This window comes from Carassius auratus, chromosome 50 (genome assembly GCF_003368295.1).
Source record: "Carassius auratus strain Wakin chromosome 50, ASM336829v1, whole genome shotgun sequence".
Taxonomy (NCBI): Eukaryota; Metazoa; Chordata; class Actinopteri; order Cypriniformes; family Cyprinidae; genus Carassius; species Carassius auratus.
Window position 1 is genome coordinate 8,181,312 of NC_039292.1, and position 24,135 is coordinate 8,205,446.

Below are 24,135 nucleotides of genomic sequence, written 5' to 3' on the forward strand. Positions count from 1 at the left end.
CATCGACCCATCCATCTGCCTCATCTGTACCTCTCCATCCTCAGATCTGTCTGTTTTTCCACATCACGTCTTCATTCTGTCTGCTCTGACTTGAGGCTTTTAAAGATGTTGAAGGCGGTTGTTTCTCACCAGCACCCGCTATTGATTAATAGAACCTGCATTGCTTTGCATAGACTCTCTTTTGTTTTTAATTAATGGGCCGTTAAGGGCCTGCATTGATTGATAATCCACCATCCCATTGACAGGCAGACACTGGGGCCTCTGGGGGCCCCATCAGGGCCACGTTTATTTACAGCTCTTATTAATGATTCACTTAGTTCTGCTCTATTAGGTAGTGCTTGCTGCTGGTCCCAAATGGGGTCTACACTGGAGGCAAATCTATGGAGAGTAGCCCCAAGTTCATCCATCCCATCTGATAACAAATCTATTTACAAGCTCTGCCTTAGAGATAATTGGAACAACTGAGGTGGGATAAAGCATGGCTGGATCAGTCAATGTGATCACATCTGTCAGCACTTTATAAGGGCAGAAAGGTGGAAGATATGAATGATGACCTATAGAGCATGGCAGCACTGCGAAAGGATAAAGGAGGACTGTAATCTTACAGTCTGTCGTACATAATGAAACAGGATTATGAGCAGGTAAATGCATTGAATTGCTGTATCGAAGAGGGAATATCATATATATATCTTACAAGAGGGAATATCTTACATTTTATTGTAACGGAATAAAAAATAATCAAAGTAAACAAATTTTGTGGAAAGTGATAGTTAATTGTTATTATTATTATTCTATGCATTCTGTATTACTTTTGATTTTGTTGTTGAAATTATTGTTGTTATTTTTTTTATGCTGAACAGTACTGAGGTTTGCAAGTGTACTGGACGTCTGTTTGCTCATACATGTATAAAAAACAATTAAACCACGAATACATTTTTGTCAAAAAATGAAATAAATAACAATATGGTCAGATTTCAATCATTTAAGCATACATCTTGGGATCAAGCTTTTTATGAGAAATATAATTTGGGAAATTTGTGGCCTAGTGAATAGAGAGTTTGACTCCTAACCCTAAGGTTGTGGGTTCGAGTCTCGGGCTGGCAATACCAAAACTGAGGTGGCCTTGAGCAAGGGACCGAACCCCCAACTGCTCCCCGGGTGCCGCAGCATAAATGGCTGCCCACTGCTCCGGGTGTGTGTTCATGGTGTGTGTGTGTGTGTGTGTGTGTGTGTGCACTTTGTATGGGTTAAATGCAGAGCACGAGAACTGAGTATGGGTCACCATACTTGGCTGTATGTCATGCCACGTTACTGAAATGTGATCAAATGTATCTATTCACTCATCACCAGAATGTACTTTTAGGAAAGATTTTTGTGGCATACAGTACCTAATTAGCATATGACTGTGTTCTCTTCCCTAGAGGCGTCCACCTGTATGATGTCAGAGTGGATCAGCTGGTCTCCGTGCAGCGCCTCGTGTGAAATGGGCATGAGGTCCAGAGAGAGATATGTCAAGCAGTTCCCAGAGGACGGCTCCAGCTGCACGCTGCCAACCGAGGAGACAGAGAAGTGTGTGGTCAACAAGGACTGCTGTAAGTTTTATATATATATATGTTTTTTTTTACGAATGTTCAATATGAGTATTTAGTCAAATAACTATCCTAAAGTCTACACAAGTAATGTTAGAGACATGTTTTTGTGTGTTTCAGCTCCCAGTAGCTGCGTAGTGACCGAGTGGGCTGAGTGGGAGCCCTGCAGCGTGAGCTGTGGAGTGGGGATGAGGAGGAGAGAGCGCATGATGAAGATGGAGGCCTCAGATGGATCGCCCTGTCGAGTGCAGCTGGTGGAGGCAGAGAAGTGCATGCTGCCTGAGTGCAGTAAGTATAAAGCCACAAAATGTCAGTTCACTCAACTCAATCCAATAACTTCTCATGGGCCAGGCAAGATCCCCCCGCTTCACCAGGTTTGATTCATTAACAGAATTCCTTTGCTGCTAGTCGATTTCTAATTAGAGCTGCTTGTCACTTGCCCCGGGTAGGGATGGACCAGCCATTCTAAAGGTCTTATTTAAATTGAGGCATCAATTTCATGCTTGGGATGGTGTAGATAGTAATTGCTAAATCCTTACTTTATTTGGCTCCATCATATTTTTTTTAAGACAAGACATACAGAAGCAGGTAATAAACGTACATAACATAAAAATAATGTGTAGTCACATAATATGACCTTTATTTATCTGCTAAACAGCTTTCAAATTTGTGAACAGAAGTAGTATTTAAAACCTTTAATTTCAAGTTTAACATGCTTCAGATTGAACCAGTGAAATAATATACATAATCGAAAAAAAAGAAATAGTACATTATGTTCTATTACCAATACAACATTTATGTCTTTGTTTGTTAGTCTGTTTGTTTATAAATTATTTGTTTGTTCATTTATATTTTTCTATTTGTATTTATTTTTTTCATAGCAAGATTTTGTATATTTTAATACAATCGGCACATTAAATATTACATTTGATGTTAATTATAATGTGGTCTTATTTAACAACAACAACATTAATAATAATAATAATAATCAGATATTCATTTTTAACTAATTTAAATATTATTGATGTACAGTGGATGAAAAAAAACAGTATATGCATCATGGTGGTTTTGGTTTCTGAATTGTGTTTGTTTTATAACATTAATATTTTAAATATAATTTATCTGAATGGCTATACAGTATACATTTGAAACATATGCTGTAAAATACCTTTATATATATATATTTTTTTTTTTATATATAAACATACACCCTTCATATAGATTATAGATACACCAAACATAAAATATTTATAAGTATGTAACTTATTAACAGTTAATAATGTAGTTGTTAAGTTAAGGGATCGGGTTGGATTAACGGATATAAAATATGGAATGGTCATTCAGAATAAGACATTAATATGTGCTTTATAAGCACTAATAAACAGCCAATAGGCTAGTGATATGTATGCAAGTTAACAGTGAAAATAAGTCCTTAAAAAAAGTATTACCTTATTTATACTTGCAAATGTATAATTAATATTGAATTCAGTAACAGTTTATTTTAGGGTATCTTAACTAGTTGCTTATTAGCATGCATATTACTAGAATATTAGCCATATATTAGTACTAATTAATCACATTTTAATGCCTTATTCTACTTTTCTTATCATACCTAATACCTAAACTTAACAACTACCTTACTAACTATTAATAAGCAGCAAATTAGGAATTATTTTGAGAAAAGTCGTAGTTTACAGTGAATAATTGTTCCCTATTCTAAGTAATTTTTTATGTTTAGTGTGCTTCATCAAATGACTAGTACTTTCATAAAAATACAAAAAAAACTAGTATGCACTAGATCATGTGGATTGCAAGTATATGCCATATAAATCTGCACTTGATACTGTGCACCTCTAATTTAGTATGCCTTGGGTGCATGAACAGTAGGAACTGTTCATAACTTGTGTACTCGTGTGTGTGTGTAGATGAGGTGGTGTGTATGCTGTCTCCGTGGACAGACTGGGGAGAGTGCAGTGTGTCTTGCGGTGTGGGTATGCGTTCCCGTCAGCGCATGCTGAAGACGCCTGTAGAGCCCAGCCTGTGTTCAGATGAACTCGAGCAGGTTGAAAAGTGCATGCTTCCTGAATGCTGTAAGTAACACAGACACACACACCTTTATTTATACCAGACTTAGTGTTTGTATGTAAAGTTACAGACTAACCCTAATGCGATTTACCAATTGAAGACGTCAATAAAGGGAGGTTTTGTGATATTTAGTTCACAAAGTATGCACAGAAACAAACAAATGGATGAAATGCTCCCTTTTTAATTCCTTCTGTTCCTCCTCCAGCCACGGACTGCATGCTGTCGGAGTGGTCTGCATGGTCTGAGTGTAATAAGTCTTGTGGGAAGGGTCACATGATCCGGTCACGGATGGTCAAGCTAGAGCCTCAGTTTGGAGGCATGCCCTGTCCCGAGACGGTCCAGAGGAAGAAATGCAAGATCCGCAAGTGCATGAGAGGTTCCCGTGCCAGCGACAAGAAGAAGAGACAGGAAGCTTCAGACAGGAGGAGAGCAAAACCGAGCAGGGAGTCTGTGGCAGAGGAAAGCTCAGGTCCAGAATTATTTAATATTTACTTATTGCAAGTTTAGCTCTCTGCCAACCAATCATTCCTGGAAGCAGGATTTTTGTCAATTGCTCATGGTTTGTGCCTCTGAATTTGACTTGAATTTGAATTTGATTTATATGAGACAGTTACTCCGAAGAAGTCTTTGCAATCTTTCATCAGTATTTAATAACATCAACAGCCCCTTAAAAACTTTTCTTGACTGATTTCACCTTGGTACAAAGCTCCCAAAGGGACATGGTGATGGAAGATATTATGAAATGGGATGGAAAAAACATTGTTCACTCAAACTTTTTGCATTGTCTCCTAAGAATATTTTGCATTCTCATATAAAACCTGTGTGTTCTCATGAGAGAATGCACTCTTGTACATAATTACTTGAATAAGCTGTCCGAAAGGGACATGGCGATGAAAAAATAAATAAAATAGGAAAATGAGAAAGGAAAAATTATATTTCAATACTTTTGTGTTCATTTGCAAAACTTTTGGGATCCCCCAGGAAATTCTGCTTTTGGTGATGAAAATAATACGAAGTGCCTGGGAAAACTGTATTTCAGTACTTTAGCAGTTTCTCTATGGAAAGCAAACGTTTTTCAAGCAAAAGCACTCTTCCTCTGTGGGAACACAAAATGTTTTGTGAGGGAATGAAAAAGCATTGAAAAATAATTTTTTATTACCATCTCACTTTCAAACAACCATTGAAATATGTCAAGATGATGCGAAATGCCTTTTTTCAAAATTCAATCAGTTCCACAGGATAAAATCAAGTTTTTTTTGTTTTGTTTTTTTATCTCATTTCACACAGAAATATGGAACATTAGAGTGGTAAAATAAGTTTCTTCTCACCCATTTGAATATAAGTTACTTTCCTTTGTGTTCCTGAAAAATTCTGAAAATGACCTTGTTTCAAAACCTAGTGAGCTGCCTACAGTGGAAGTATTTTAAGTCATCATACGTGCGCTCTTAAAAGGCAGAGAACTAATGAATCTGCTTTGATGGATACTTTGTGATCAGACTCTGAAGTTTGATTCACATGTACCATTTATTGGAGGCAATCCCGAAAAGGCACTGTAATTAGGTCTGAGACTTTAAAAAAATTATTGTTTGTAATTAATAATTTACTCATTTACCCAATATTTATGTGTTCTGTATATTTTAGGGTTACTAATGCATTTTAGGCTCATAACTCCTGTTCAAAGGTTTGGGGTCAGTACGGTTTTTAAACGTTTTTGAAAGATGACTCTTGTGCACACCAAGACTGTGTTTATTACAGTAAAAATACAGTAAAAACTGTAGTTTATGGAAATATTATTACAATTTAAAATAACTGTTTTCTATATGAATATCTTTTAGATTGACATTTATTCCTGGGATCAAGAAGCTGAATTTTCAGCACCATCACTCCAGTCTTCAGTGTCACATGATCCTTCAGAAATCATTCTAATATAGAGATTTGCTGCTCAAGAGACATTTCTTACTATCAATGTTGAAGTCGTGTTGCGTAACACTTTTGTGGAAACAATCTTTTCAGGATCCTTTGATGAATAGAAAGTTCAAAAGAACATTTATTTGAAATAGAAATCTTTTGCAAAATTATAAATGTCTTTACTGTCACTTTTGATCAATAAAGCAACAAGGCAGCTTACTGTTTTGGAACAGAGCCAATATATTTGTTATTGATCAAATTGCTCTCCTAAGCTCCCTGTAAACCTTCTGTACTGCTCATATGAATCGATCAATACATCCAATCTTTTAAAGCTCTGCTGCTCTCTATGAGCCGTAGCATCTCTTACACACACATTAACGCACATATATTGTCAGCGTATGACGAAGTGATTCAGTATGGCTACAGATGGTGATGTAGAGGATCCCATGCTCATTGTACTAGGGAAGTCTCTCTGGTCTTGCCACTTATTCCCAACATGCATAAACACACACGCTCATAAATCACCTTTAACTGTGCTGTCCCCATCAGCTGCGGAGGACACTGGTGATATTCATTCTTGACACTTTACCTTGGTCACCACCAGCACGCTTCAGAATCCCTCCATCTTCCCCAGCTCCACCTAAATAAATCTGCTATGGGGTAATTTCATAATATGTTACATATGTTATATGTGCAGCAGCAGTATTTCCTACATGCTCACAGCAGCGTGTCTGTTAATGTATTAGCAGTAGCAAGTCTAAGTACTTGCTCTGCCACCGCAGCAGCAGTGTAGCAGATCTATTCCACCAAAACCATTACCACTAAGGTATTACCATACTAAACTCTCCAAAAGCTGTCATGACAGAAATTTATTTGTGAACTTTCCCTTTAAAGGGCCAAATTCCCCCTTACACAAACCCCCCCTTGATTTTCTTTTAATCTCTTCCAACAGCCTGCCCGATACGCCCGTGGTCCAGCTGGACGGAGTGTACCAAGCCATGCAGCGGGGGGATCCAAGAGCGTGTGATGAACATAAAAAGGAAAGGCAAATCTTCACAGCCCAGCAACTGCAAAAACAAGAAGGAGATCCGTGCGTGCAACGTGCATCCTTGCTAAAAGTGACTCTCTATCACTGTAATACAATCACACACACCCCACCCCCCCGAAAACACATTGACTCAGCACTTAAAGTGACTGATTAGGGCAGGAACAGCATAGATTTAACCCAAGGTTTCCAGAGACGGGAATGGCGAGGGGTGTGTGTTCCAGCTTTTAGGGTTTTAGAGTAACACACACGTGGACCAGGCCTGTTATCAGTGATTAGTTTTAGATGCCTTCTTCGCGGGCGTATATACTGTATCAATGTATAACCGACACTTTTCAGTACCAACTTCACTAAAACATCAGTGTGCACTTCATTTTTAAAGACAATTACATCTTCTTTTTACTTTTATGCACAACCACCATCTTTTTGGGTAAAGGTCGGCAGTCAGAACAGATACGTAGCATTTCCTGTAAACAAAATATTGTTTTCTTCATCCCATAAATATTTTGGATGCAATCTTATATTGGGTTGTGAAGGAAAACAGGATATGATGTCGGATTGACCAGTTAATTCATACAGTGTTTGGTAAGGACAGAGGATTGTTTTTAAATAAATATATATATAGAAAATCTAGCTGAATACAGGCTTAGGGTAATGCATTGCACAGCCTATGGATAGTTTAACATTGTATGTCTGAAATAAAAAGCACAGGTAAACATTCTTTTTTCTTTATTTTATTTTATAAATTGTGATATATTAATTCCAAGTTGAAAATAGATTGTGACTTTTTATTGCATTATTAGATGTATAAGAGGCTAATGTTAAATATTAACTCATCTGTAGGGAAAGAAGGCATTTAAATTAGACATTCTCTTACTTTTATTGTGGAATTTTGATATATTTAGCTTCAAAAAGTCTTGCCAAAGTCAATTGTGGATTTTCTTCTTTTTCTCTGTTGTTCTTCTCTACCTTCCTTTCTTTCTTTTCACTCATATTCTGCTTTTTTAGAATAAATCTTTCCAACAAAAATGTCTGTGACTACGTTTTGGATTGCTCATTGCCTCAAACACACATATTGCCTAATAATCTTTCCTGATCTAGGCTCTCTGTATTACCACTAGGGGGAGACAGAGACTAAAGTTGCGATACATAATTATGTCTTAAACTCGTCACCAAGTGGCATAACAATTCAATTGCTCGATAAACATGGCAGCTGGATGAAACCTTAAAGGAATAAGTCAGCCAAAAATTATCATTCACATTATTTTTTCTTTCTTCACATCTGTCATAGCGTCTTTTTAGTGTTCTATAGACGACAGAACGTCATGTGGATTTTGAATGTAAACTATATTTCAGTTTTAGATATATATTTTCTCTTAGCTAAGGTTTTTAAGAAATATCTGATTTCGTGCTTTTAACTTGTTTAGATTTGGTTTTGGCAATGGATAGCTGGCAAAAACGGTCTGATAGCTCTGTGAGGCAAGGATGTGTCATAGCCTGTTTTCTTTAGCTTATTACACTTTGGAAAAATCACAAGCGTCGAGCTGAAGTGTTGCTCTGTTAAAGTTGGTGTTTTACATTTATTTAGGTTTGAACTCGCCTTTTAAACATTTATTGAAACTCCTAGTGTGATTTAGTTGACAAGTGTGCGGTAAACGGCCCAGAGGCTTTATACTCTAAACACAGGAGATTTCCCTCTCTTCCTAAACATGATGGGAGCAATTTATTGTTAGAACGCATCATGTGTCGGCGAGTACTGAAATTAATTAAACTGGGCCAAACACAGCAGCTTGGTAGTCATGGTAACACGCGCTGAAGCATTAATATTTCTCACACATTAAACAACCGGGCAGTGGATTTAAGACCTACTGAAAAAGTTTGGCTTATGAATTATTAATGAGACGTGACGTTTCACCGGTGGCCTGCTTCAATATACTCAATATCAAAGTGGTCAGATTATCTATAAAACCAGAACGCCATAATATATGGGAGAGAAAAAAAAAGCATTTTCAACTAAAATTATGTTTAGATGTATTTTTTACATATCATGGTAACCATAAATCTGCCATGGCTTTGCTACACTGACCATAGTTTAAACTGTATTTATAGTACTGTGGTTATACAAATGTAATCAATAAGCCAAAAAAAAAAAAAAACCATGGTAAGTACACTTTTACTACAATAAAACCATGATTAATTTTCTTAAAGAATGGGGAAACTTCTGTTCACTGTGCTTCTGAAGCCTGAATTGTTCACATTCGTGTAGCTGCTGAACAATGGCGCTTCAATCCATCAAAAGGGGTGGAGCCCACTGCTATATACAGTAAGTTGGCTCTGAGTGCTATTTTGTCAAAATCTTTCGTCTGATGTGACAGTTATTGATTCGCATTCAGCTTTATAGCATGGCAGTCCATGTAACCCTTGTTCCCTTATCTCAGAGAACCGAGGTTATGTTTGTAAATGGAGCGTTCCCTTTCAAACTGTCTCTCCTGTTGCGTCGCTGATGCTTATGGAGAATATGTCCAAAAGTGCCGTGCTATAAGCAAGTGCAGAACAAAAAGCACAAAAGAGCTGCTTTGAGTGCCTAAATGGTCCAGAGCACTCAACATACACTCTAAAATCCCAAACTGGACATAGTGGATTAGGACCATGCTTACCTTCTGAATTTGGGAGTGCTAGAAGGATGGTGACTTGTGCTCTGAATGGAGTGGAGAGCACTTTCAGCACATAATCATATATTGGTTTGAGGATGTCTTTACAGTCATTAGGCCCAAACTCAAGACAGGAAGCACTGACTGACAGTACTTGCAGGTCACCTACTTGCTTGCCCGATGCTTAAGCCGGAAGGAGGATGGTCTTAAGGGAAAGGTGCCGCAAGTTGGCCGACTGGAGCAGCTCAAAGGGAGGACCCCAAAGTGGACCTGAGGACTATAGATAAGTCCCAAATCCACACAGAATGAGGACGAGGTGGAAATCTCAGAGCTCTCCTAATAAACTTAATGACTAGGTCATTTCTGCTGGTCATTGTCTGCCGCATATACTTTGAGCATAGAACTCAAAGCAACTCTTGTAGAAAAGTTAGAATGGAGGACATCTTGCAAAAGGATGGGTCCTCGTTCCACACTGCACACCAGTCAGAGAAGACTGACTAAGGGCATAAAGACATCTTGTAGACGGGGTTCAGGTCTTCATAATGGTTGCTGCAAATACTCCCATTAAGGGGCCAAACATGAAGGCTCCACAGCTCTGCCCGGGGATTTGCAAGAGAAGGTCCGTCCAGAGTGGTACTGGCCAGAGCATCTCACTGTTTCAAAAAGTAAATTGGGCAGTGGAAGTTGTCCACCTCTGCCTTACCGAAGACAGACCAGGTCACTTGAACAGTTTTGAGATGTAGTCTCCATTCTCCTGGAGCCACATTGCCCCTGGACACCATGTCTATCCCTTGGTTCAGTTTGCCTGGCACACAAACTGCTCTCAGTAAGAGGAGAGTGCACTGTGCCCTTAAAAGGAGGCGCCGAGCCAAGCTGTGAATGGAGCGTGACCTAAGACCACCTTGGTGATTGATAAGAGCTACCACCGTCATGTTGTCCAAACGTACCAGGACATGGTGCCCCTGCAGGAGAGTTTTCAGGGCTAGAAAAGTCGTAGGCGAGTAGGCGTTGCTCTAGGTTTGACAAGGAGGAATTCAAGATTCCTTTCCTGTAATAAAACAATAAAGTTCACTTGAATTGATGTTATTTATCTATCTGAATTTGAACTAAATTTAATTCTAAACTGAAAGTATGGGATGTTCAGCATAATCAAATATCTAAATTAATGCATAATCAATATTTGTGATCAGTTCTTAATTAGGAATAGTCTAAATTTAATAATCACTTGAAATAGGAGTAAGATTAAACACAGAGCTAGACTAAAATGTTAACTAAATCTTGATAAACTAAGTGTGCAAGTTAAATACCCACACGCATTATTCCTTCACCCATGCCATTGGATTCTGTCGTTGGACTACTTGGGTGGACCTTACATTCCTTAAGATTCCCAACTTTAGAAAAACAGTAAAAGTACATCTGAACCATATGTCATGCACAACAGAACACTGTCATACGGTGAGTCAGTTCAAGTTTCCTGACAGTGTTAAATGCTACAAAATCATTACTTGGTTTTCAATGAAATTGGTTTCTTTCAGAGGTTTTTCCTCTGCATTCAGTTTTATTTGAAGGTTTTCCAGAGGTTGTGACCCTTCTTTACAGAGCATGTTACTGTCCATGGGTTGGTAGAGACAGCCTTGATGTGTGGGGAAAAAATGTGGATGAGTTTTACATTATATAGGTCTATGGAGGGGTTGCGTGTGGGCAGGGCCTGCACGTTATTATAAAATGATGGAAACCATGGGAACATAATGGTCGTACTGTGGAAAGACCATGAAGCAGAGAATAATGTGCAGGGTACAAGGTGTTGAGATGTTGGTAATCCATGAAACACATTTAAGAAAAATGATCTGCATCTATATGTACATAAAAGATGTTTCCTTGAGCCTTTTGTGAATTGAATGCTCAATTGCAAGAAATGAAGAATAGCAAAATTAGTATTCTGGGTTTTCAAATGTCACAATGCATTTCACAAAAAGAAAATTTGAAATGTTAATCTTTAGGAATTGGACAGAAGGCCATTCAATCCCTTGAGAACAACAGAACGCAATTCTACTTTTATAATCAATTCAAAAAGGTGCCACAAACAGCCCGAAGCAAGAAAGGAAAATATATGGATTGTGTCTTCTGCTGCATGTTTAGATGTTGTGTATTCAGGTTGAGTTTTTCTTTGTTTAATGTACAGACTGCCCATGAATGTTTGCAGCATTACCTGTGATGAAAGTGACCAGTAAAACAATGCTGACAGCGGTACATTCTGCTCTCACGTCTGATGGGAATTCAGGTTTTTCTTGAGAAAAACAAAGGAGCACGAAGAGCTATCCTTCATACAATACCTTGTGTTCAATTTGAGTATCTTGCATTAGTAGACTTTTAAATTATTATATTGGCATGTTATTGTAAATAGAGGCCTATATATTCTATTCACAAAATTATTAGAGTCATTCAGAGTTGAAGATACGTCCTTGTTGTCTGTTCATTCTGAGTCAGTAAGCTGATGAGTCAGGAACGACATATTGTGAAGCACCTAGGTCTTTTCAGCTGAATCGTAACAAGATTCAGTACTCTTTAACGTAAGTTGTAGCCATCTGGTGGTCAAACCGCTAATGATTTGCAACTGCAACTTGATGGATTTATCACAAACACTTCCCTTTCACAAGATGTTAATTAATGGTTCCTAGATTTATTTATGTTTTTAACAGCTGTTTGGTCTCTCATTCCGACGACACAGTAGAGGATCCATTGGTGAGCAAGTGATGCTAAACTTTTTCAAATATGTCCTGATGAAGAAACTAACTCATCTACATTTTGTATGGCCTGTGAGTGTGTACATTTTCAGCAAATTTTCATATTTGGTTGAACTTTTCCTTTAAGTTGTGGTCACATTTACTACTGGCAAATTTTCACGGTCGAAATTCAGTGATTTTAGGAATCCATGTGATTGTGATCCCCTTGAAGATTTCTTGACGAGTTGTTCAGACAAATTCACAGACGAAATTGACCTACAAAACCCTGCTTGGTTTGAAAGTGACTTGTGTGTGTGCAGTGCTTTATACATTGCAAGAATTTAAAAAACCTTTTTGCAACGGCCATGTATGGTGTCCCATACTCGGAATTTGTGTATTTTTCCCATCCAAGTGCACACGCGGAGCAGTTAGTAGTGAACACACACACACCTGGAGCAGTGGACAGCTCTGCCGCTGCGCTTGGTGAGCAATTGGGTTTTCGGTGCCTTGCTCAAGGGCACCTCAGTTTTTAGTACTGAAGGTTAAAAAGAGCGCTGGACATTCACTCCCCCCACCCACATTTCTTGGCAGTGCTGAGACTCAAACCCACAACCTTCAGCCTACAAGTCCAGCTTAGTCCACAATTGTCCCCAACTGTTATTCTTTTAGCAAAATTGTAGGCATAATTTTGCTAAATTGAGTGCACCTTCAGATGGACAATGCTTCAGATGTCACATTCTTTTGACAAAAATAAATCAAACTCTTAAATACATTAAATACATTTTTGACACAAGCTTTGAGTCGAACATAACATCGCTAATTATTAACCCAAGAACCTCTCCGACTGACTGAGTTAACAAATCATTAAGACCTGTTTTGTGAATCGTATCAAGCTGTTCATTAAAAAGATCTAAATCTGGTCTACATGAACATCTAAAATGGTATTGGCTGTATGAATTCTGTGGTCGCCTGTGTTCTTCTGTTCGATGTATAAGTCAGTTAACCTTCATTGTTGTATCTTTTCCTTAGAACTCTCGCTGCTGCTCTTGAATGCTTCAGTCTTTACAAATCTGATAAGAAATGCAGAAAAATCAATGTCATATCCAGACATGGCCAAACATGTTTTCTGGTGCAATACTTTTAGCGGTTTTATTTCGCTCAACCAGCTGCTGGCGTTTGAGTCAAGCACAGAGGAGAACATTTATTTTTGGCACAGGGAAGCAGAGGGACTTCAAGATGACTTTAACTCTTTCTTTTTTCATGTGTATTTGTTTATTCAAATACTCGTGCATATAATGCATCTCCCACATGACTGGTGATTTTTATGTTTTTGTGATTCTCCATATAGGACTGCAGTGGCTTCAATTGCATCCTTTATCACACGTACACAGTACAGGGCGGCACAGAACATAAAGGCCTGAACCATTATTAAACTCGGCTAAAAAGAGAACAGCTATTATATCTTTATTGCTGTTAGTGCAATTGCTTCAAACCTCTCATTAATACACACTGTAAAAGTAGGAGCTACAGTTATGAGAATATCATCAAAACTTTGATTTATTTCACTAATTCCATTAAAAAAAGTGAAACTTGTATATTATATTCATTCATTACACACAGACTGATATATTTCAGCTGTTTATTTCTTTTAATTTTGATGATTATAGTTGACAACTAAGGAAATCTAATATAAAAATTAAAAATCTAATAGGAAAATTAGAATATTACACAAGACCAATATAAAGAAAGGATTTTTAGAAATCTTGGCCAACTGAAAAGTATGAAAATGAAAAGTTTGAGCATGTACAGCACTCAATATTTAGTTGGGGCTCCTTTTGCCTGAATTGCTGCAGCAATGCGTGTGGCATGGAGTCAATCAGTCTGTGGCACTGCTCAGGTGTTATGAGAGCCCAGGTTGCTCTGATAGTGGCCTTCAGCTCTTCTGCATTCTTGGGACTGGCATATCGCATCTTCCTCTTCACAATACCCCATAGATTTTCTGTGGGGTTAAGGTCAGGTGAGTTTGCTGGCCAGTTAAAAACAGGGATACCATGGTCCTTAAACCAGGTACTGGTAGCTTTGGCACTGTGTGCAGGTGCCAAGTCCTGTCCATAAAGTTGGTCAGCAGTAGGAAGCATGAAGTGCTCTAAAACTTACTGTTATACGGCTGTGTTGACCTTGGACCTCAGAAAACACAGTGGACCAACACCAGCAGATGACATGGCACCCCAAACCATCACTGACTGTGGAAACTTTACACTGGACCTCAAGCAACGTCGATTGTGTGCCTCTTCTCTCTTCCTCCAGACTTTGGGACCCTGATTTCCAAAGGAAATGCAAAAATTACTTTCATCAGAGAATATTTGGACCACTCAGCAGCAGTCCAGTGCTTTTTGTCTTTAGACACTTCTGACGCTGTCTGTTGTTCAAGAGTGGCTTTACACAAGGAATGCGACAGCTGAAACCCTTGTCTTGCATACATCTGTGCGTAGTTGTTCTTGAAGCACTGACTCCAGCTGCAGTCCACTCTTTGTGAATCTCCCCCACATTTTTGAATGGGTTTTGTTTCACAATCCTCTCCAAGGTGCGGTTATCCCTATTGCTTGTACACTTTTTTTCTACCACATCTTTTCCTTCCCTTCATCTCTGTATTAATGTGCTTAGACACAGAGCTCTGTGAAAAGCCAGCCTCCTTTGCAATGACCTTTTGTGTCTTGCCCTCCTTGTGCAAGGTGTCAGTGGTCGTCTTTTGGACAACTGTCAAGTCAGCAGTCTTCTCCATGATTGTGTAGCCTACAGAATTAGACTGAGAGACCATTTAACGGCTTTGCAGGTGTTTTGAGTTAATTAGCTGATTAGAGTGAGGCACCAGGTGTCTTCAATATTGAACCTTTTCACAATATTCAAATTTCTGAGATACTGAATTTGTGCTTATCCTTAGTTGTAGAGTATTGAAAATCTCTGAATATTAGCATTCTTTGTTCTGTTCTATTCATTTCAGGCCTGTTTAGATCTGTTCTATTCTACTTTATTTTTCTTTTCAATTTGTTTGATTCTGTTATTAATAAAAAAAAAAAAATGTTTTATGGTAACATTTTTGTTTTAAGACCCTATTCTCACTATGAACTAGTTGCTTATTAGCATCCATATAACTATCATATTGGCTGTTTATTAGTATACTTATAAAGCATATATTAATGCCTTATTCTGCATAACTTTATTTTAGATCCCCTAATCCGACCTCATCTCTAAATTTAACAACTACCTCATTAACTATTAATAATCAGCAAATTAGTTTTATTGTGGGAAAAGTCGTAGTTAAAAGTGAATTAGTGTTCCCAAAAGTGTTACCCTTTTTTATTATATTCAGTTGTATTATTATATTGTTCTGTTTTGGATTGCACTCTGGTTTTTCATTCTATTCTACTCTATTTGGTTCAGTTTTTATCTGTTATATTGTTACATGGTGTGTATGTGCAGTTTTGATGGGTTAAATGCAGAGCATGCATTCTGAGTATGGGTCACCATACTTGGCTGTATGTCATGTTACTTGTTCTGTTTCATTTGTTCAATTATGTTTTGGGTCTTTCTGTTATTTTTGCTTTCATTGTGTTCTTTGTTTGTGTTTGTGTGTGTGTGTGTAACGTAGGGAGGCATAAACAACACAGTAGTGGATCCAAGTGCAGGCATTTATTAGAATGGTGGTTAAAACTGACAGGGTCAAACAACAGCAACAGTGAGAAATTAGAGAAATCCACAAAACAGGCAAAGGTTATAGGGCAGGCAGCAAAAAACAAATAATCAGAAACAGTCCAGTGTCAAAAACAAGGCAAGGCAACAAGGAACAAGAAACACACTGGAGCTAGTGAACGCTACAGGCTAGCAAGTACTGAGCAATGAATGAATGGATACCCAGGCTATAAATAGGATGAGACTGACGAGGTAACAAGACACAGATGAATTCAATCAGTGATGACGAATCCAGCAAAGGATTATGGGACATGTAGACTGTGAGAGTGACAAAATCAGGGGTGCCGTGTCCTCTAGTGGAGTTCATGAGCACTCCAGCTGGAGTTTGTGACAAGTTTGTTTTAATTTTATTGATCTGATTTGTTTGTTCAATTCCATTTTGGTTCTTTTCTTTTCTGTTTACTTCTGTTTTTTTTTTTCTATTGATTCAGTTTCTGTTCTTTTATAACTTTGCTTTGTTTTTCAGTTCTGTTCTGTTGTTCTTTTCCAGTCTGATATACTATTCGATTTCATTTAGGTTCTATTCTGTTCTATTCCAATTCGTCTAAAGTTGATTAAACTAATGTCCTGGAGTTTCTGTTATGTATCTTTATATATCCATGTACAGTATCCTACTTAAAGAGCCCTGTGTTTAAATGTGCATGTGTATGCATGCATTTCTAACGATGGCACATCCTTGTGTTTTTACAGATCACTGTATGGTATTGCACTCTATTAAAGTTTAATAAGTAAGTGTTCAGGGAGGCGGGGGACAGTCAAGTCTTCCTGCTGCTCTTCCCTGTGAATGCCACCATAGTTAAGACATCTTTTATTCATGTGTTGACTTTTTCTAGAGTCTTTGTACTCCATTATATCAGATCCCACTGAGCATCACCTTCACTAGCCACTCTGCTCAAGATTCATACTGCTTAGTTGTCACGTGCATATCTTTGTTTAAAAAAATACAGGACTAGGAAAACAGCATTTGTCTATGATGTGCAACATGCTACTTGGTTGGTTTATGGGGAGAGACTTTCTCATTCTAGACTAGAGTATTTGATTTAACAAAATGTATCTAATTCAGAATGATTCATCAATATTGTTCATCCAGAAGATAAAGGGTCACTTGTTAAACATGTGCCATTCACTTGCAGAATACAAGCTTCTGGAGGGCACGTGAGTCTGATTTAGTGAATTTATGTAAATGGGTGCAGAGTCAGTGGTTGTTTTGTAGGCAAACATCAATGCCTTGAATTTCATGCAAGCAGCTATTAGTAGACAGTGCAAATTGATGAACAGAGGTGTGCATGGGCTCTTTTTGGCTCATTAAAAACTACTCTTACTGCCGCATTCTGGATTAATTGTAAAGGTTTGATGGAACTGGCTGGAAGAGTGTTGCAATAGTCCAGCCTGGACAGAGCAAGACCTAGAACAAGGAGTTGTGTAGCATGTTCTGATCGAAAGGGCCTGATTTTCCTAATGTGCTGCTTGTCTTCCCTGCCATCCCAACTCTACAGCATGAATTCTCTATCCAGCTATGCTCTTCTACAATTTCCCCATCATCTTCAGTCAGAAATCTTGGTGTAACCTTTGATGACCAGTTGACATTCAAAGACCACATTGCAAAGACTGCTCGATCTTGCAGGTTTGCATTGCACAACATCAGAAAGATCAGGCCCTCTTTGACAGAGCATGCTCCTCAACTTCTTGTCCAGGCCCATGTCATTTCTAGGCTGGACTACTGCAGTGCTTTTCTGGCTTGACTTCCATCAAGCACAATCAAACTTCTAAAAATGATTCAGAATGGAGCGGCATGACTGGTCTTCATCTAACCCAACAGAGCCCATGTTACACCTCTCTTTATCTACTTGCACTGGCTACCGGCTGCGGCTTGCATCAAGTTCAAGACATTGATGCTTGCATATAGAACAGCCACAGGGTCAGCACCCCCCTACTTCCACTCACTATTACGAATCTACATCCCCTCCAGAAGTCTGAGATCCACTAGTGAGCGACGCCTCGTGGTACCACAACACAGAGAGGCTCAAAATCACTTTCCAGAACATTCTCGTTCACCATTCCTGGCTGGTGTAATGATCTTCCCACCCCTATCCGGAATGCTGAATCCCTGACAATTTTCAAGCGACAGCTGAAAACTCATCTCTTTCTAAATTACTTGGCTTCATCGTAAAAAAAAAAAAAAAAAAAAAAAAAAAAAAAAGTTATCTTGATTTATTCCTTCTATTTCTAGCTTGTACTTATTTGACCAGTGTTTAAACTTGGTATTACAAGCACTACTTGTGTCTGTTTTGCCTTTGAGTAGAATCACTTTATGTACCCCCCAATTGTAAGTCACTTTGGATAAAAGCATCTACAAAATGACTAAATGTAATGTTGTCTATGGCAAATCTGCAGGAACAGGCAGTTCTAACAATGTGGTCTATGAAGTTCAGCTGATCATCAGTCACAACTCCGAGGTTCCTGGCCTGTCCTGGAAGGTGTTATGCTTATCAGAAAAATCGGACAAAAACACTTGTGAAGGACACCACTGGTTTGCAGTGTGATCAGAAGGTACAATTTTTTTAATTTAAAAGTTATCTCCATATTCCATATTGGGTTCTGAGCAGGGCTACTGAACCCTCAAAAGATAGCTTTTTTTATGAATTAAAAAGTAACCCATATTTTCAAACTTTGATAATAATACAACTCATTATTTGTTCCCCCAGGCATTTACATTTGACGTTTTGTGTTCCATGCCATTTATTCCATACATTTTCTTTACTTGGTATTAAAAAGGTCTAAAACCTGCAGAAACCCTGCAAAGCAGAACCGAAATGGATGAAAAGCCTTTGTGGAAGTTTCATGATTCACTGAATGAATTTCGAGTAAGGTGAACTCAAGGCTGAACTTTAATAAAAATGTGATTCAGTCCTCACCACAAATGCAACAAGATGCATTTGTTTGATAATATTTGCAGAAGAAATGACCCCGTCTGTCTGGCTATTTTCTTCTTTTCCTCCCAGATTTTTGTTTAGACTGCATTATCCAACACTGATTTTTAAACGAACGCAATCATCACCCGGTAGCATTGTAAATTATTCTGTCATCACTCACTTTTGTTGAATAAGCTGTAACAGCGTAACCAAAAATAGCATGCATTCTATGCCGCATCCTTAAGAGATTTCACAAATGCCAACATATGCCATAGTACTGATGCTGAGGTGACATTTTAAAAGGTAACAGCATCAGTTTGAAAAATGACTTAACGTGATATTTTATTACACACAATTAAAGAAGGATTGTTTTCGAGAAATCAAGGCAGAACATCGTGGGTTTATTTAACGAGTTACCATAGAAATATTCTGTAAAGAATTCCAGCCATGAGTACATCTTGAATAGATCTTTTAATAATATTACATTTTTAAAGACAATAACATTTCACCCATACAAACAAGAGAAGAAAAATTCTCTAAACGTAATTATTTTTAGCATTTTTATTTTGAAAATAAACCATGCAAGCATCAACAAATTGACTCCTCGTGTTAATTATGTCATATTGCATAGTGGACGCAGCTGCTCTGACATACTTCAGCAGCCATTATTTATTTCTTTAACCTCATTACGGATGACACAAACGGCTCCATTGGCAGAGGGGCTGTTGCCATAGTAACAGAGTGCAAAAGCGCCACATTGACCTCCTATGGGACATGGCCTTTCTAAGTTTTTATTCTGTTATACACATGGTCAAGTGATCACCGTGGACATGCGGCCTACATGATGTAATATGTCAGTGTACCCGCGGCATGATGTCATTGGTCAGTGAGAGCAGAAAGACAGAGTTTGACCTGATCAAGTTGCTCTTAGAGGGGCAGATGCCTTGTTTGTTTCACTCTAATGTGTGATTTATGAAGTAGTTGAATAGACAGACTCTGTGTTACCATCTTTATTTGTTCTTCAGAGGGCTTGATTGTATTGACAAACATTTTGGCAAGTTTCAAACCAAAGGCCATAATCATGTGACAGTCAGGCACCTTGGATTTTATTGATGATAAACAAGAAGCCCGCTGGCATTCTGGGAAATACTGTGGCTTGTGATTTGTTCCTGCTTAGAATCTGGTAACTTTTCTAGTTGAAGAATCTTAAAGGCACAGTTCACCCAAAGAAGAAAATTTGAAAATTTAATTAAACCGAGTTTGGTTTACATCACAAAGCTGAACTGATATTCCTGTAACTGTTGTGCAGTGGCTCACTTGAGCTCTGATACGACATTCTAAGCATATTGTCTACTGCAGTGGATTGATGGTATACTGTGCCTTAAATGCACACATTGTTTTTTAAGCCTTCTGTTTTTGTGCCTGTGGAGCTGCTGAGAGAGGAGCAAATGCAATCTCAAAGAAACCTGAATTACATCATGAATTCCATTTGGACATATAGTATTTATGCCATGAAAGATGATCAAGTGCATAGAGATCAAAGCAGCACTACAGAGCGCTTTTAACTGTAATATATGTGAAATGTGAAATCTTTCCTATGTGAAAATACAAATCAAGTTACTGTAAAAATTTGTAAAAAAAGGTTTAATACTATATATATATATATATATATATATATATATATATATATATATATATATATATATATATATATATATATACATTTTTTTTATTTTTAAATAAATAAATATATATATGGCCAGTATAGTAGTCTCGCACCTAGTGAGAAGTACTGGTGTGGCTTCAGTATTGTGAAAAAAATTGGTTGCCGAAACCATTGTAGGAAAAAATATTCAGTTATTCAATGAGAGGAGGTGTAATAACAGAAGGGTTACCCAGGCTATATATATATATATAGAGAGAGAGAGAGAGAATGCATATTTTTCTCCATGTTTGACCTTCTGTCCACACTTCTGTGTGTTTTTGTATAGCAAACACATCTTTTTGAAGATGCTTTCCAAACTGGATACATTTGAAAATGCAGATTTCATGTGATTCAAGGTATTTGAAAACTATGATGCAAGTTTAGTTAGAAGAATGCTGTACCCATAGTTATACAGTTATACCAGCATTTTTTTTTTTTTACATATTACAGTACATTCCTGAAAAGTTTGGGGGGGGGGGGGTATACTCCCATTTCCAGTTCTGCGGCAAAACAAAAGGGCAATTGTGTTTTAGATCATACATTGATTGGCAATTGAGTGCAAACTGGATGCACCAGTACGTTGTGGGATATTTTGCTAATAAAATTATTAATCCAGAATTTTTTTTTTTTCATTATGCCTCAATAATGCCTCAATAATCATCTCAATAATATTTTATTATGTTTTACACATACAAAGGTGATTTGAATATTTTCTGACATTTAAATGGGAATGAGAAACCTTCGGAAAATTCTAGTGTGTACAGAGAGCATTTTGAACTGAAAACACAATTTTCAAATGTATCTGGATTAATGTAGGCACAGCACAGGATAAAGTGAGTAGAAGCTATATAAAGTGATATATAGCTATATAAAGCAAATGAAGGATGAGTAACACATTTTGTCAAAAAAGCTTAACACAGAATATTTATCTATAGGTTAATTATATGCTGAACAATATTTCTCTCACTGTTTGTCAATGAGTGAATGCAGTAGTAAAGTCTATACCAAAGGAATTAATGGGATTGTAGCACATTGCAGACACAGAAGACTTCAGATGAGTGCTCAATGTGTGAGAAAGCACCAGCTTGGAGTTCACAGGACATTGTCCAATACAGAGATCTGCTAGTAAGGAGTGTGGGAATTGACAGTACTAATGGCTGGCTTTGATTGAACTTAAGTGGGTGTTTACACTCATTTCGTGCATTTTGACTGGATTGCTCTCTGACTCAGCGTGCACATTACATAAACACACGCGGTTCACTGCTGCACTAATAGAAGTTTGGGAGCCAAGGTTATTACTGTAAACTAAAACAATTAAAAATATATTTTTTAATTGAAATAAATAATTATTTTATTTTATATTTTATTATATATATATATATATATATATATATATATATATATATATATATATATATGTGTGTGTGTGTGTGTGTGTGTGTGTGATATGATAATTGGTTAGAGACATCTGAATTATAATTTTTAATAAGAACTGTAGAATTCCAAATTATTAGTGAAATAAGGTCTGTGTTTAACCATACTTAAATGTACTTAAAATTCAATTCAATTCAAGTTTATTTGTACAGCGCTTTTTACGATACAAATCATTGGAAAGCAACTTTACAGAAAATTACATTTCTACGATATTTAGTAGTAGCTTATAAGTGGTGATCAGTTTATGTGCAAAAGGAATTTTCAGAAAAATGTATACAAGACATAGTCAACCAAACGATGAACACTATTAACAGCAATTATAATGTGATTGCATAGTAAGTAGCTATATTTGTTAGTTCTGTATGTTGTTTCAGGGTTAACATCATCTGAGGTCCTCTGAGGGTCAGCATCATCTCTTCTCAGGTGTTCTGGATCCAGACTGGAGCTTGTGTAACTCCTACCACGTGATGTGAAAATCACTTAAGAATGTGCCCGTTTTTTTTTTTTCAATAACATAAATTACACACAATCATGTCTCAAACATGCTAACAAAATGTACTACCATTGTGACAGACAATCCATCTTGACAACTTTATGGACATTAGAATCAAGGATGAAATCATAGAGCACAATAAAAGAGGATGTCACAGCATTTCATTGTGCTTATACAAGATTTATCAATATAATGGTCAAGGTTATGTGTAGCTGTCAGAACACTCCACATAGTCTTCAAACAAGTAGAGTGTTCCATGTTATATAAGTGTGCTGGACATGCACGGGTGTGAGAGTTCACAGCACAGGAGATTTTTTGTCACTTTAAGATCAAAATGTGTTGAGTAGTGTCTGTAGGCTAAAGAAACTTGCATGTTAACAAACGCAGGTGCTCGTTTTTAATGGTACCGTCTGGCAAAACACCATCAGTCGGGCTCCAAACAAAAATGGTTGCAAGTGCAACACAGTAAAATCTTTGCATCACTCATTTAAAATTGGTTATGGTAATTGCTTAATTGTTAAAAGTTTTTTTGGTAAGAAACTATTATCTCTTAATTCAGACCTCTTAAATGCAAGTTTATATCTCTCAATACTAACCTTTTTCCTCTGAATCGTGTTAAAATCTTGTAATTGTGAGTTCTCATCTCGCAATTCTGACTTTTTTTATGTGATGGAATAGCAACTTTTTAATCTCACAATTTTTACTTTTTTTCTAGCTGTGTCTTTCTGAAGTTTAAATCGCACTTCTGAGAAGAGAAATAAAAAAAAAGAATTGCGAGAAAAAGTGAGAGTTGTAAGATATAAATTCAGAATTGCGAGATTGGTTAATAATACAATATATAAATACAAATTGTTCTAAAAACATTAAAATAATAAAAAGTGGTGATGATTGTTTCATTGTAATGTTGAATCTGAGAGAAACTTAAGGAGTATGCATAGTAAGGTAGAAAAGAATGTAAGGTAATTGACATAATCAATACACTTTACATAACAGAGTGACACTGATATGGCATAAATACAATCAATATGAGAAGTGACAGCTTAAACTGTATCTAAATAATCTATAGTTGAACAACATCCTAGCTTATAACTTAAATTGTCATAGTATACTAAAACATTACTTCAGAACAGTGCCCAGCATTGACTTTTTGTTAAATGGTAAATGAACTGCACTCAATGAACTAAAGTGCTTCTGAACAATCATATTTATTGAACTAAATGTCATTTGCCTCCTAGATTGCTCATTTTTAAGTCTGGTGTCCTGTCTGTGAAATTTGTATCTCGTGAAATGCATCCTTAAAGACATCTTAAAGTTAGTCAGAATCTTTAAACATCAATCCTACCAAGCAAACAATCCCTTTTTGTTCCATAAAGACAAAACAGAGCACGTAACATAAACTAGCTATTAGGGCAGCCGTACTTAGCCGTGTCTCTGACTCCTTTCTTTCGGAGCGACTGAACATCTGTAGGGAGACATGACCGGGCTCTAGATTAGTCCTGTATGAATAATCCAGCAGGAAACACAGAACCTACATTATCTCAGAGAACAGCTCTGTCTGTTGACTCTGTGGAGAATGGCTGGCACTTTGTCACAAGTGTGTGAGAGCTAATTAAAACACAAAATGTGTCACCACACTGCCATAGCAAAAAGAGAGAGAGGGGTAAAAGGAAAGCCGGGGTGAGCAATCTTCACATCTCATTAGCCTTTATCCTTGGATGTGGGAGAGTATGCACTTGTCTTAGCTTTGACAGTCCTTGTCACGTTGGTTAATTGTTCATGTTGGAACACATGCAGAGTCTGTGTGGAGTTTGAGTCTATTAGCTGCTACGGATGGGTCCGA

The 24,135-nt window shown here is 37.4% G+C and overlaps 1 pseudogene; it reads left to right on the forward strand.

Annotated features, from left to right (window-relative positions):
* The window catches only part of LOC113066398 (spondin-1-like), a 42,226-nt pseudogene extending 34,601 nt beyond the window's left edge, over window positions 1-7,625 (forward strand).
* Window positions 7,626-24,135: the final 16,510 nt, after the last annotated feature.